This window comes from Marmota marmota, unplaced genomic scaffold (genome assembly GCF_001458135.2).
Source record: "Marmota marmota marmota unplaced genomic scaffold, marMar, whole genome shotgun sequence".
NCBI lineage: Eukaryota > Metazoa > Chordata > Mammalia > Rodentia > Sciuridae > Marmota > Marmota marmota.
The window spans coordinates 45,280,611-45,291,345 of record NW_026000108.1 but is presented as its reverse complement, the minus strand read 5'-3'; positions in this window follow the sequence as shown (position 1 = coordinate 45,291,345).

The following is a 10,735-nucleotide window of genomic DNA, read 5'->3' as shown; positions in this document are numbered from 1 at the left end:
ACAATGCCGTGCATGTGTTTTGTACTCAGAAAATTTTAATTGAATGATCAATATGCTTACATTTTTCCTTATATTTAGATCAGATAGAAGGATATTATGGCTTAGATATGTGATGTCCCTCAAAATCTCTTGTGTAAAACTATATAAGGAAGTTTAGAAGTGAAATGATTGGTTTATAAGAGTCTTAATCAGTGTAGTAATCCAGTAATAGGGATTAACTGGGTTGTAACTGTAGGAAGGTGGGATGTGGCTGGTGGAGGTTGATCATTGAGGGGTGTGCCTTCTGGTGTTCATGTATTATGTGTGGTGAGGGAGGCTTTCTATGCTTCCCCCAGAGAGCCCCCCTCACCACACACAGTTACCACTCAGTTAATTGCCATAAGGTAATTATGCACTGATTAGATTAAGACTCTCATAACCCAATCATTTCATGTACTGAAACTCCACCATACTTTTCTGCCATGATGTTCTGTTGACCTTGGGTACAGAACACTGGAGTAAGCTATCTATGAACTAAGACATCAGGAATTATGAGCCCCAAATAAACTTTTTCTTTTCTAAAATTGTTCTTTTCTGGTATTTTGTTCACAATGGTGAAAAAATTGATGATAACAAGAGGTAAATATAAAGAAAACTTTCTTTATTTTCTCTTTCATCCCCCAAGAAATTTACAATGTAGTTTTCCTAGATTTTCCAGTAGTATAACCTCAATTGATACTTTCTTAAAATGCTCTCCAGAATTCCTTCACACACATTAAAAAATAGATAAAGACCTAAGGAAGCAAATTCTCTCTGAGTCATAAAAAAAAGGCTTATAGCTGGCTTTATTTAATGTGGTAATAAACAGAACATCCCATTACAGCATTAATTAATCAGATACTACATTAATCAAAGTCCAGTTATCTTCTAGGCATTATCACAGAAAATATGATTCTTATTCCAAATAATCTTGCTAATGAAGGTTTCATATAGTTGACATAATATGTCATGTTCACAAAAACAACTGAATTGAAAAAAATCCCCCTAACCTAGAAGTTAAAGAATATAATTTCATATTAGTTTTAACATTTATATTTTTTGGGGAAATCAATTTCATCTATATATTTTAATTTATTAAGCATTAACTTTGTACATTACAGGAGAAAGAATTATGGATAATTTCAATGATTGCTAGAGGCAAGTTTCATTTAAAATTTCATTAAAATTGCTTTCAAACTCTTGGAGCACTTGTTTTAGGAATATGCCCTTTTATGACCCAATTATCATGAGAATAGAAAGCATGGCACCATGCCACACAGAAGAGATGATATGTAGTGTCCTTGTTGAAAGAATTCCCCACGCAAAGACACTTCGCCGGGAGAATTCCAATTTTATTGCAAAAAGCAGTGTGCTTATATAGAACTAAGGGGGAGATGGTAGGGCTTAGATAAATGGCAGGCAACCCGTTTACTGGCAAGTTCTTTCAGATATCAGCTCCGGAGCCCAGGAATTAGTTCTCATTGGGGCTAAGGTTCCCCGCCAGCGAGATTTGAAATTGGCACCGGCGGGAGAGTTCACATGGGTGGGAACTTTTCGCGCCACTGCAGAAAAGAAGAAGGTAGGAAGAAGAGGTGCTTAGGCGCCATGTTGGGTTTTTTTTTTCTGGGATATGGCTGCCGTTTATACTTTTCCCAACACTTGTCAACTGCCCAGAAATGCTACCACTCATTAGGAAATATACATTGTCTGATAAGTGAATAAACTCTTATTTGAACTTCCAAGTAACTGTAGCCCATAAAGTATGGCTGAGCTTAACCAACCCACAAAATCTCAAGGAAAAAATAGAATAATTAATATTAAGCCATGAGGTGTGCTCAGATATCTACAAGTATAAGATAATATTACAAAAGTTAAAAATTGATTTTTATTAATAAATGTGAACTGAGAATGGGAAAAAAAGGTCAACTGGCAATTCTAAAACTGGAATATATAATTATTAAAATTTGAAATTCATTGCATGAACTAAACAGAAGATTAGATACAGCCAAAGAGATAATTGTTAAACAAAATTCCAAATTACTTTAACTATCCAGAAGACAACATAAAACACTACAAATTTAAATATAAAAGGTAAGAAAAATCAAGATAAATTATTTAAAATGAAAAAAAAGAAAAATAAAATACAAGACAGAGAATGTTTGGTAAAACAATGGGAAGAGTTGTCTAAATATGATGAAAGACATAAATCCATAGATATTGTAAACACAATGTGCACCATTCAATAAAAATAAAAATTATGTTAATATATAGGAATACTTAGGTAAGACCTTGGAATTTCTCATCTAAAGAGAATATTATTAAAGAAACTATGAAGGGTAAAATAAGAAAAAAATATATGTATCAACTAAATTCTATCTAAAAGCATTTAAATTAATAACTCCTCATCATATTTGGATAATTCTTGCCATCATATCCACAAAAATTCTACCTCCTATGCTTCTTTAAGTCTTTTTTTACATTATTATTTCTTTTTTTTATTGGTTGTTCAAAACATTAAAAAGCTCTTGACATATCATATTTCATACATTTGATTCAAGTGGGTTATGAACTCCCATTTTTACCCCTTATACAGATTACAGTATCACATCAGTTACACATCCACATTTTTACATATTGCCAAACTAGTGACTGTTGTATTCTGCTACCTCTCCTATCCTCTACTATCCCCCCTCCCCTCTCCTCCCCTCCCATCTTCTCTCTCTACCCCATCTACTGTAATTCATTTCTCTCCCTTGTTTTGTTTTGTTTTGTTTTGTTTTTCCTTTCCCCTCACATCCTCTTTTATGTAATTTTGTATAACAATGAGGGTCTCCTTCCATTTCCATGCAATTTCCCTTCTCTCTCCCTTTCCCTTCCACCTCTCATCCCTGTTTAATGTTAATCTTTTTCTCATGCTCTTCCTCTCTGCTCTGTTCTTAGTTGCTCTCCTTATATCAAAGAAGACATTTGGCATTTGTTTTTTTGCTGGTAGCAGGCCCGCCCTGGCCCCTGGGGACTCAACCCCCAGTTCTTTGTTATGCATGTCAATGTGGCCAGCTCACAAGGCCATGACTCAGGCTTGCGGTTCCCTGTTTATTTGCCTAGAGCATATGTGTCTCTCGGGAACATCTTGACCTGTTCGAGCCTCCTGATAGGGGACGGTGACATGATGGTAACCCAAGGACGCAGTTATTACTCTTCCCTCCTCACTTTTGAGTGATTTCCCGCAGCTGTTAAAAAGATATATAAGGGGAACAAATTTGGCAATAAAGCGCGCACACGCTCCCTCCTGGATGAAGAACCTTGGTGTCCTGTGTATTTTTAACCCCACTGTCCCTCACCGGACTCGGCTCCTTTAGCTGTACGAGGCATTTTTTAGGGATTGGCTAGCTTCACTTAGCATAATCTGCTCTAATGCCATCCATTTCCCTGCAAATGCCATGATTTTGGCATTTTTTAGTGCTGAGTAATACTCCATTGTGTATAAATGCCACATTTTTTTAATCCTTTCATCTATTGAAGGACATCTAGGTTGGTTCCACAGTCTAGCTATTGTGAATTGTGCTGCTATGAACATTGATGTAGCAGTATCCCTATAGTGCGCTCTTTTAAGGTCTTCAGGGAATAGTCCAAGAAGGGCAATAGCTGGGTCAAATGGTGGTTCCATTCCCAGCTTTCCCAGGAATCTCCATACTGCTTTCCAAATTGGCTGCACCAGTTTGCAGTCCCACCAGCAATGTACAAGAGTACCCTTTTCCCCACATCCTCTCCAGCACTTGTTGTTGTTTGACTTCATAATGGCTGCCAATCTTACTGGAGTGAGATGGTATCTTAGGGCGGTTTTGATTTGCATTTCTCTGACTGCTAGAGATGGTGAGCATTTTTTCATGTACTTGTTGATTGATTGTATGTCCTCCTCTGAGAAGTGTCTGTTCAGGTCCTTGGCCCATTTTTTGATTGGGTTATTTGTTTTCTTATTGTTTAATTTTTTGAGTTCTTTGTATACTCTGGATATTAGGGCTCTATATGAAGTGTGAGGAGTAAAGATTTGTTCCCAGGATGTAGGCTCCCTATTTACCTCTCTTATTGTTTCTCTTGCTGAGAAAAAGCTTTTTAGTTTGAGTAAGTCCCATTTGTTGATTCTTGTTTTTAACTCTTGTGCTATGGGTGTCCTATTAAGGAATTTGGAGCCAACCCCACAATATGTAGATGGGAGCCAACTTTTTCTTCTATCAGAAGCAGAGTCTCTGATTTGATATCAAGCTCCTTGATCCATTTTGAGTTAACTTTTGTGCATGGTGAGAGAAAGGGATTCAGTTTCATTTTGTTGCATATATTTTATTAATTTATTGGACAAACTGAAGAAATCCATACTAAGTGAAGTAAGTGAATTAAGTCAGATATAGTATGAGAAATGCTGATGATCTCATTGTGGTTACCAGGAGATGAGGATGGGGACATTTTTGAAATTTTGTCCTATAAATCTTTTAATATATGGCTCAGCAAATTTTGAAATATTAGTACCAAGAAATGCTACTTATCAGTGCAAATAATCACTCTATTGATACAAAAAAATTGGATAAATGTAATTTGTGCTAAATAAAATAATCCAAAAGTTACATATGATATAATTTTATTAATATAGCATTCTTTAAATGACAAAATTCTGAATATGGAGAAGAGATTAATGGTTTCTGTGGTTCTATGGATAAAGAGGGGAAAGTTACAAAAGATGAGAGATCCCTTTGGAAAGGAAATGTTGTTTCTTTAGTGCATATGTCAACATATGTGTTGTAATATTATTCTATATTTTTTCACTCCGGAAATTGGGCAAAAGGTACATGAAACCATTGTATTCTTTCTTATAATTGCATAGGATCACCAATTTTCTTATGATAAAAATTTTATATAAAAGAAATATAAATTGTGAGATACAACATCATATATGAAAATTTATTTTATTGAGAACAACATAGATTTCTGATAAATTTCTGACATAAAATGATACATACAGATAAAATACTAGCTTGTAAAAAACCAAAAGGAATTTAATAGGCAATCATAATAAATAAAGGGTGTTTTAAATGAATAATTAAACATTATAGAAGAAATAGGGTAATAAACAAGATCAACAAAGTAAAACCAATTAAATAAATTTTACTTAGTATGGCTACAAACAAATAAAACTAAAAAGAATATTGAGCAAAAGTGCACAGAACATAAAATTAATTATCTTAGCCTAAAATCCAATCATGTTAATTAAAATCTGAAGTGGGGAAAAAATGAAAATAGATTAAGGAATAAGTGGAGTTGTTAAAATTTCAAAGTTTAAAATATGTCATATGTCAACAGATTATTTGCATTTGCCTTTTAAAATAGATTGTTGTTGTTTAGATCTAGAGTCTTATGCCAAAGGCCTATATGTTGAATTCTTATTCCCCAGTGCAGCAATGTTCTGACATTGATTTGGGGAAGTGATTGGATCCTAAGGGCTATGACTTCATCAATGGATTGATCCATTGAGGGATTCAAAGCTGAATGGATTATTGGGAGGTAATTGAAACTGAAGGAGTTGGGACCTAAATGAAGGAAGTGCATCACAGGGGCATGACATTAAATCTCTTGTCTCAGATTCCTTTCTTGCTTATTCTCTCTCTCTGCTTTCTGCCTACTATGAGCTGAGAAGATTTCCTCCACTATTCCTGTCTGCCATGATGTTTCTGACACACTTCAGGCCTAAAAGCAATGGAGCGAAGCTGACCATGGAATGAAACCTCTGAAAATTGAATCAAAATACATCTTTTCTTTTATAAATTGTTGTGTCATGCATTTTGGTCTCAGCAATGAAAAACTGACTAATAGATAGATTTTATCTAGATTATAGTAATATTTTTATGATTAACCCTCAAACACAATATGCTATCCACCATAATTAGCATCCCATCATATATTTTTCACAGTTATCTTTTTTTCCACTTCCAGATGGCTCACTTTATTAATCAATTTTCTCCAGAGAAGCAGGATCAATAATCAGCTCATGTGATCATGGAGTCTGTAAAATCCTATGATATGCCCTCTATAAGCTAGATACCTAGAAAAGATGGTTTTATAATTTATTGTGAGTCTGAATTTTGGAAAACCAGGGGAATGGATCTCTCCCCTGATTACTGATGAAATACTGAGGATTAGAGGAGCTACTGATGTATATTCTGCAAACTGAAGCCTCAGTAATCAGGAACTCTGATGTCAAAGGAAAGGAGCAGTTGGATGTTCCAGCTCAAGAGGACAAAGAAAATTCAACATTTCTCTGTTTTTTTTTTATTTTTTTATTTTTATTTTTAATTATCTTTGTGTAAGTCGTCCAAAGAAGATTCTTGGTCCCAATAAGTCTTTAACAGTCCACTGATTCAAATGCTAATCTCTTCTGGAATGACTTTCATAGACATTAATAGAAATAGTGATAACAATATTGATGATGATTTTAGTAATTGCTGTTATTGTGATTAGTATTGTAACCAGCTACCAGTGTATCCCTTAACCAGCCAAATTCATATATAAAATTAACTGTCACAGTCTCCAATATTCATTTCCACGTACATGTCCCAAGTCTTTTTTAACTTATTTTTTCAGTAATTATAAATTAAAATATTTATTAAGATTTTATGAGTGCTATAAAGGTGCTGAATATGGCAACACAGTTTGAATATGTAATACTTAGTTTTAATTTGTAAAATATCATCATCACAATTCTCAAAACCATCAAGAATAAAATTGATAATATAAAAAGGAAATATAATGAGGAACAATTGTTTCAGAAACAGAAAATGAGTCATATTACAAAATACAGTATTTTTTATTTTTGGTGGAAATACCAATAGTATATACAACTGTTTGGAAATACTATAAAGTTAATACAAAATATAACATAAATAACAGAAATTAAAAATACTCATTAAAATATATTATATTTTGAGGAAATTGTTCTGAGAAGGTGGCAGAGTATGTATGAAGAACCAGGAATCTGTCTTTCAACCTAAGCAAGAATTTTACTTGCAGAATCTGTATGCTATGATCATTTGAGAACTCTGGATTCTATTGAAAGCTTGCAATTTCCAGGGAGAGTTTTGGATGGTAAATTTTGTTCAATTTTGATTCTTAATATGTTAGCAGGTATCCATCCCTCAACACCAACCACAAGGTAGGTATCTGTGAATGCATTCTGGGCATGCAGAAGCCAAAAAGCCCCAGTCCAAATATCAGAGATCTGTGCACTGATCACTGTTGGCTGTTTCTGTTCACAGAGCAAAAAAAGTGAATGACCACTGTGGTTGCACCTCTTCCAAAGAAAGAAAACAGAAAAGATAAAGGACCAATACCCTTTCCCCTTCACCTTCATTGTTTTTCCTCTCTTTTTATCCTTTTTGGGGCCAAACATTAAACAGTAGTACATTCAAAAGCAACCACATTTATGACAAAACAGAAGGTGATACTGCATACCCAGGGAAAGGCATAGGATGAGGAAAAAAAATAAAGAAAAAGAGAGAAGATCTTAAACTTAGCCCTCAGGCTAATCTTTAGTACAGAAGCAGCCTATAACAATAAAAATTAAAAAGCAGCAACTCCTTGAGAAGATAAAAATTCTAGTATTAAGTTTTCAACAATAAGAGCAAAAATTATAAGATACACAAAGAAACAGGAAAGTATGATCTTTCAAAGAAACAAAATAATAATTAAACTGAAAAGTTTTGTGACGCAGACCTGATAACAGATATTATAGACAAAATCTTAAATACAACTGTCATAAAGAAGGGCAAATAGCTAAGTAAAGATGTGGAGAAAGTCAAGAGGATGAAATGAAGAAATTTGAAATATCAACAAAGAGACAAAGAACTTATAACGAACTAAAACAAAATTCTGGAGCTGAAAAGTACAATAAGTGACATAAAAATTTATTAGAAAGTTTCAAAGGCAGGAAGAAAATGAACTTGAAGATAAAACAACAGAATTAGTCTAAGTAAGTGAAAGAGATAACAATGATGAAAAGTAAAAAGCCTAAGAGACATGTGTGATACATCCAAGTAGATTAAGGTACACATTTGGGAATTTGCAGAAGAGAGAAATGTAAAAAAAAATGAGTATTTGAAAAAATAATGGCTAAAACTTTATAAATTTGATAAATGACATCAATGTTAATATTCTAAAGCTTATGATCTCCAAGCAAGATGAACTCCACAAGAGCAATATAAAACATATTATAGAATTTGAAGTTTTACAGACAAACAAGGAATCATGAAAGAAATAAGAAAGAAAAATCTTCTCACATTCAAAGAATCTTAATAATATTAATAGCAAGTTACTCAGAAATATTAGAGGCCAGACAGAGGGTGAAAATATTCTCAATGTTCAAACGAAGTAAAACATTGTCAACCAATATCCTATATCTGGAAAACAAAAACTATCCCCAGAAGTGAGAGAGAAGTTATGACATTCCAGAAAAAAAAAGAACTAAAGAAATTTGTCAACCTCAGACCAGTCATGAATGAAATTCCAGATTTTAGGCAGTAACTTGAAGCCATATGAACAAATAAAGATTATGATCAAGATCAATAAATTAAGATAAATAAGTGAGCACTTATTAAAAGATAGGTTTATTCAATGATGTTTATTCCTTTTTTGTATTATTTAAAAGACTAATATATTTAAAAAATATTACTCTAAAAATTTGCATTATTATAATTTATAACTATTTAGTTCCCAACATAATTTAATGAATTAATGTATTTAAATGAATTATTTTATGTTTTGAGATAAACAATATATAGATATGTAATTGTTTTAGTTCTGAAACCAAAAAGTATAATGATGAATCAATAATGAACCAGCATTTTGTGTGCTACTGAAATTAGTTTATGATAATTTGATGATTATAAACATAATAACATGTAAATCAAAATGAAAATAGCTACAAAATATATGCAAAAATTGTGAAAGAAATTAAAGATCATATTACAAAAAATGTTAATTAAATACCAGAAAAAGATAAGTTAAGGAAATAAAGAAGAAAAATCTAAAAGTTATGTAGATAATCAATTGAAAAATGGCATCAGTCTCTCCTTATCAGTAATTACTTAAAATTAAAATGCACTAAATCTCCTAAACCCACAGAGACAGAGATAAGCAGTATGTATGTGTGTATATATGTGTGTGTGTGTCTGTGTGTATTTACATATATTTTTATATAATATGTATATATACAAGTATATTACATAATATACATAAATATATGTCTATATTTATACATTATATGATTCAACTAAAGCTATGTATGCCACTCATTTTAAAGAATACCAATATAATATTAAAGGTGGAAAATATTTTCCATGCACATAATACCCAAATGATGGCAAAAGTGGTGGTATAATTGGATATAATTTGAGTGAGTACAACAAAATTTCATAGGTTGGAAGCTTATTACCTAGCATGGCAGTGTTGAAATGGTAGAACTATTAAGGCATGGGGTTTACTGTAAGGTAAAAGGGTATATACCCTTCGAAAGGACTAACATAGTTTTAATGGTCCCTAGTTTATTCTCATAAGAGTCAGTTGTTTAAAGACAAAGACTAACTCAGAATCCCTCTTACTTACTGTCTCATCACATAACTTCTCCGTCTCACACTTGTTTGTGATATGATGGCATTCACCAAGTTTTGATATAGTCAGAAGGACCTCACCAGAGGCTAAACCCATTATGTCCCTTGATTTTAGACTTTTATCTTCCAAACTAGAGAGCTAAATAAATCTATTTTATTTATATACTAGAGAGCTAAATAAATCTCTTTTATTTATATACTCTTTTTCCATAACTAATATCATGTCTTAGTTATGGAGGAAGTGTGGATTATGACTGGTGACTATAATAATGCAAAATATAACTTAAACAAATATACCATAATAAAAATAGTTACAAAAACAAGAATATTTTATGCAAATAAAGTTTTACATTCATTAAGAAAAAATAATAATTATAAAGTTTTATATTCCTAATAATTGTCATCAAAAATATAGAAGCAAAAACCAACAGAGTTGAACTGAAAATTAGAGAATTCTACAATAAAGATTGGAGACTTCAATATTCCCTTAATAATGGCTGGATGAAAGTAGATGAAGAATTAAGACCTAGCACAATAAACTAACTAGATCCATCTTAAATATTCAGAACAATTTATCCTCCAAGAAGAAGATGCACATTCTTTTTTTTTATTTTTTTATTTTTTAATTTTTTATTGTGGGTTGTTCAAAACATTACAAATTTCTTGACATATCATATTCGACACTTTGATTCAAGTGGGTTATGAACTCCCACCTTCACCCCATACACAGATTGCAGAATCACATCAGTTACACATCCATTGATTTACAAATTGCCATCCTAGTGTCTGTTGTGCTCCGCTGCCTTTCCCATCCTCCCCCCTCCCCCCTCCCCACCTCTTCCCTCGATTTTTATTTCTTTTAGATAAAGAACTTGGAGTGGAATTGCTAACTTTTATTTGAAGTGTGTTTTTGACTTTGTCAGAAACTATCAAATTACTTTCTAAAAAAATTTGTATCAGTTTGTTTCCTACCAGCAACACATGGGAGTTCCAGTTGCTCTACACATTGACGTCAGCACTTATTATTGTCAGTTTTGGTTGGTTTGTCTCTTATTTTTATTTTTTTT